Source organism: Gavialis gangeticus, unplaced genomic scaffold (assembly GCF_001723915.1).
Source record: "Gavialis gangeticus isolate Ggan-Ray unplaced genomic scaffold, GavGan_comp1, whole genome shotgun sequence".
NCBI classification, from domain to species: domain Eukaryota; kingdom Metazoa; phylum Chordata; order Crocodylia; family Gavialidae; genus Gavialis; species Gavialis gangeticus.
The window spans coordinates 1542773-1548007 of record NW_017729011.1 but is presented as its reverse complement, the minus strand read 5'-3'; the positions used below and the strand labels follow the sequence as shown (position 1 = coordinate 1548007).

At 46.3% G+C, this 5235-nt stretch overlaps 1 protein-coding gene across 1 annotated transcript in view; it reads left to right on the top strand.

The window, feature by feature from the left end:
• Positions 1-432: 432 nt before the first annotated feature.
• Positions 433-5235, top strand: part of TOR4A (torsin family 4 member A) — a 34139-nt gene continuing 29336 nt past the window's right edge. Inside the window, exon 1 of the mRNA XM_019510351.1 lies at positions 433-602. The gene's annotated coding sequence lies outside the window, so the exon portion shown is untranslated. The remainder of the gene's footprint in view (positions 603-5235) is intronic.

Here is a 5235-nt window from a genome sequence, read left to right as displayed (position 1 = left end):
AGTGTAGCTTACAGTTAGGGGCATAGGAAAGGGTGAAAAATAGCCAGGTGGATGCCACTCGCTGAGCAGTGCAGGTAGTGCCCTGCCAGGAGAACTGGTGCTGCCATCTTCCTGCAGCCAGCACCTCGAGAGGCCAGACTTCACATCTGGGTCAGCGTAGCACAGTCCTGAGGCAGCCCCCCTGTTGCTTGCACATGGCAGGATGTGGCCGAGGGATATAGGCAGAAGGGACTCGCTCATCTAGAGGGCTCAGAAGGGTGCTGAAATAGAGCAGCAGGAGTTCTGCAGAGCAGGGCACCCACTCCTTCTGCCACTGCAGCTCTGGCCAAGGTGCTTTCCCAGGAACAGGCAGTGGAAATTCTTGTTTACACATGATTTGCATTCTTTGCTTGCCAAGCCCTCCAGGAAGGGCAGTGGGACAAACAGCAGCTTTATCTCCTGCCCTCAGCACAAAGCTGTTTCCCTGTGTGCACCACAGTTAGGGGAGTAACGGTTTCCTTTTCCCTTTTGACTGAAGTGAGAGCTGTCACCCTTACCACGATTCCCTGCATCTCTGAAGACCAGCGGGTTTGAAGACATGCAGCTCCTCTGGATGCCTCCAGGTGAGACCTGTGGTGGGGCTGGGCTGGGGCACAGCTTCATTGAGATCCCTTTACAGAAAACTCCTCTGGAAACTAGAGAGGCTCTTTAAACAGAGGATGGACAGAAGCTCTTGTGCTTTCTCTTAGCCCAACCCAGCTGTTTTGGGAGAGAAGGAAGAAGGAGCTGTGATCTCAGACCAGCTGTGAGACCAAGACAAAAATTAAAGGGTTGGTTCCACTACTAGGAAGGGGTGTCTGGGCATGGTGTAGGTCTCTGGGTCCTGCTCTACTGCCATGGCACAGAGCCTATGGTCTACACGTTGCATATTTTTGGCCTGCCCTCCTACTGAGGAATAAGACCATAACATGCCTCATTCTTTGCTCTGTCCTCTGGCTCAGGGCATTACATTGCCACATGATGAGGTTTCATCACAGTGATGTGGGGAAACTCCTGAGGGCAGGCACTGAACTAGCCCCAGCACAGCAAATCTACATAGAAAACGAGTTATGGGGGAAATGCAAAAACTTGCTGTGCTCTAAAGAGGCAGCCTGGGGGGTAATCTAGTGTCTTTGATGTGCATATGGCCTTCAGCCCTTTCCTCATGCCTCTCCTTTCCTTAGTCCAAACGGGAGTGATGGAGTGACACAGAGCACAGCTGGATTTCAGCTAACTGTAGTGGCCAACCTATTTCATGAGTCTAGGCCAGGCTTCAGACAGAGGGACTGCAGTGACAGGGAACTTGAGCTGTTTCCACCTCCACACATGAGACTTCAGGGAGTTACAGGGTCTGCTTGTACGTACAGCGAGCAGACTCTCACCCCATTGCGGCAGCACTCCCCAGCCTTGCCACTGCTGTATCCTGAGGGAGCCCACTCATTTCAGCCCCCAGGTTCCTTCCATTCTCCACAGATTTGTCCCTTTTCTTTCCTGATGAAAACTATTCCCATCCTCAGTGAAAATTGTGAGTCTGAGGTGCCAGTTGTTGATAGGAAGGGAAGGCCTGATGTCATTCTCACCCTCCTGGAGTCCTTTGTGCTGCACCCCACGGTTGAGTCTTGGTGGGGTGAGAGGTTGTCCTGGGGCACAGCAGAGGAGCTGTCTTTCTGACAGTGCAATGTATTCATTTTTGGTATGGTCTCCCCCACGCTGGGTTGGAAACCTAGGGTTTGGGCACCACAAAAAGCCCTGCTGCACAGAACCAGTATCCAAGTAAACACATTCCCTTTGCTTCTCTGAAGCTTGCCAACAAGCTGAGCTGGCAGGGGTTCCTGATGTGTCCCTATCAATGGATTAGCTTTCTCGTGGCTAAGATGTCAGGCTCCTGAAGACAACATCAGGAACTTAGGGCTCCAGCCCTGCAAGCCTGTTGCATCCCAACAGTGGCCCCAAGCCTGTCCTATTCCCAGATATCCCAGAAGTCACTTAACTGGGGTGGCCCAGAGCCTTCTCCTTTGACTTCTCTGTGCTATTGTTGATCATGGTCCCTCTATAACCTGCCCTCCACTTCTGCATCACTGATGGGAGGAGCGGTCCCACCACTTCTCTAAAATTCTGGTATCAAAAGGCCCCAACACAAGCACAGACCCCCACAATTTCCCTTTGCTCTCCTGAAAAAGATCTGGGTCTCTCATGTCCCTCTAGTACCAGCGCCTCTCCTCACACACATCTCTCCTGACAGAAGCTCTAGGTTTTGTGGTTTTTCGAGTGTTACCAAGTTTAGCAACATTGCACCTCTCGGAAGTAAGAGAGCATTACCAGCCTTCTTTTTGAAAGGGGAAATAGAGATGCAGGTCGATTAAGGACCCTCCTGTTTGTGTGGCAGATTTCTTTGTCTGTTCACTACACAGAAATTCTCTCATCTGCATGTATTTGCTAGGCAAATTCATCCATATGCTTGCTGGGGTGGGTATGCAGGAACAACCAGTTTCTGCAGATCCCAGATCTGATATGGAAAACTGACACATTCTTTCTGCGCAGAGTGATATTACTTTCCACAGTCTCTGGGAGGCCTTGGCCTACCAATTTCCAGGCTTTTTTTTTAAAAAAAGGGTTAACAAAGGATGCAATTTTTGCAGAAATTCAGCTGCAGAACCTTAACTGAACAAAGCCTTCATCATCTGGAACTGTATTGATCTGCACATAGATCAGCTGAAAGGTTTAAACAGGGGGCATTCAGGTGTTCTCATAGACCTTTAGTCCCTGAACGTTTTGCCAGTGGGAGATGGTTTTGCTACACAACTGTACAGTTTGGGGAACTGGGATTCCTGTATGCCATTCCTAGTTTTGGACAGGAAGTATTGTCTAAAGAATAAATCAGTGAACACAGACAATCTAGGCAAGTATACAAATTGGTCCCATTTGTTCCAAAAAGCAGTGTGGAAGTAAGGCATTCCCTAATATACTCTATGTCCAGCTGTCCCAGAAAAACAGCTGTGCAAATTTCTCTGTTAGTCTAGCCGTTAGGTATAGGGAATGACAGCAGTCTATGTCAAGATATTGGTATGGGGCCTCGGTGCATGGTAAGGGTTGTGAAATCCAGAGGAAAATTAACAAGAGTGAAAAGATTAGCACTCTTAGATCAGAACTGGAGACCCCTCGCGGGGTCTGAAGGGTATCTTGTTGAGAAGCTCTCTCCAGGGGTGGATCCAGAGGCAGTACAATGGTGCAGTTACACCTCCTTCTGATTCCTGGTCCACCCAAAGTTGAAAACCAATTGTCTGGAAGAGGCAGTAGCATTTCTATTCAGGCAGCAGTGAGGGAGTCTCTTGACTTCAGGGCTCATTACCTGATTCCTTTTAAACATTTTATTCCATAGATGTTAACAACCCTCTCTCCTTTTTAGTGGTCTTGATGTCTCGCTAATTGAGCACTTTTTCTGTAATTCTGCTGTCTGTTAGCTGTTCCTGGTAATGTAGCTCCTATTTCACAGCCCTGCAGACTGTTTTTAACTCTAGCTAAAAACATTAACTTCGGTGAATAAACATCAACTCAAGTGTGAAAATAACTTATAGTGAAGCGTTAGATTAGGGGTCGGCAATGTTTCTGGGCAGAGTGCCAAAAACACCCACAACCTCAATTTGTAAGATGTTGCTGTGCCGGGGTGAACAGAGGGGGAGCTGCAAGGAGCCCAGTCCTTGTTCTGGCAGTGCAGCCTGGGCCCCTTCTCCAAGGTGCAAGTGCCATGCAAAATGCCTTTGCCTGGCATGCTCTGGCATGTGTGCTGGAGGTTGCCTACCCTTGCATTAGATGCACTTTCCAGACGCTCAGGAAGGCTAGATTTTGTTTTTATGAATGGGAAAGAGATGTACATTTAATTCTAATGACAACAGGAATAAAGAAATCTCTTGATTATTTTTGCCTAGTCTGTGTTTGTATATATAATACCATATATGGTATAGTAAATTAATTCACAGTTCCATAATATTATATTTATTTTTGCTTGGAACTTGAACTGAATAATATAGCCTTAGACCCCTAAGCCTATCATTAAAGCTTCTAGTTTCTTTTGAACTGAAATAAAAATTGTGTTGTGTTATATGCGATGATGCACCACACCATCTGCACTCCTTTTTTCAAAATCCTAGATCTGCTCATGGAGCTTTCTGATACCTGCCCACAGTGCATGTGATATAGTAATAGTGCACAAACACAGAGCCATACCACTTCATAACGCCAAAAATTTTTGCTACATTTTACATTTCAAAGGTTAGACTAGACTTTTCATTTCAGATCTTAATATTACGGAGACATTCCAGTAATACAAACTTTCTCCAATTTTCCCCCTATTTGTGCTTGAAAAAAAGGAATAGAAGGCTTTAAAAACTTTGCCAGCAGCTCACTTTTTACGTGACCTCCTTGACAGATGGTCTCAAATTTCCCCTGGGGTATGATCTGTCCACCAAAGTTTGGCCCAATTTAAATATGTATGGAGATTTCAGAGAAGATGCAAAATTTAACTGTATACAAAAGCTCATCTGGAACCATGACTGTGAAGATAACATACTTTGGAGGATGCATTGCCCTTCCTGGCTTTCTATCTTAGTGTTGCCCATATATTTAAAAATAGAAATAATTATTAAAAAGTGTCACTCTTTTCCACTGCCTCTTTTAACATAGCCTGTAGGAGAAACAACTTGTTGAGGTTATAATGGTCTTTTGTGTTTCTGTTTGTGTATTCAAGTGTTACTGCTTTTTGTGTGTGACTGAAAGGGAGTGTGGTAGACCTGTATGCCCATGTGTGCGTGCAGGGGGACCTGTGGGTATGTTTGCTTTTCTTGCTGGTGGGTGCAATGCTGCTGGTGTTTGGAGCCTGTGCGTGTGAGTGGGTGTATTGTTGGCTGTGCCTCTGTGTATGTGTATGCATGCTTTTGCCTGTGAGGCCTAGAAGTGTCTGAGTCAGCCTGTGAATACCTCACCGAGGCAAGTAACATTTGTCCCTGAAAAGTTTTTTTGCCTGTGTTTGTCCCGGAACAGAAATGTCCTGAGATTAGTGAGTACACACATCGCTCTTCCAGTCAGGGTTTAGTGAGCAGCTGAACGCAGTGCCACTTTTCTGCCATTGATTCAGTGATGTAACCTGAAGGAAAACATTCAGATGTGCTTTGAGATGTCCCACGACAAATTGTTCACACTTCTTATCCTGTGAACCTTTCT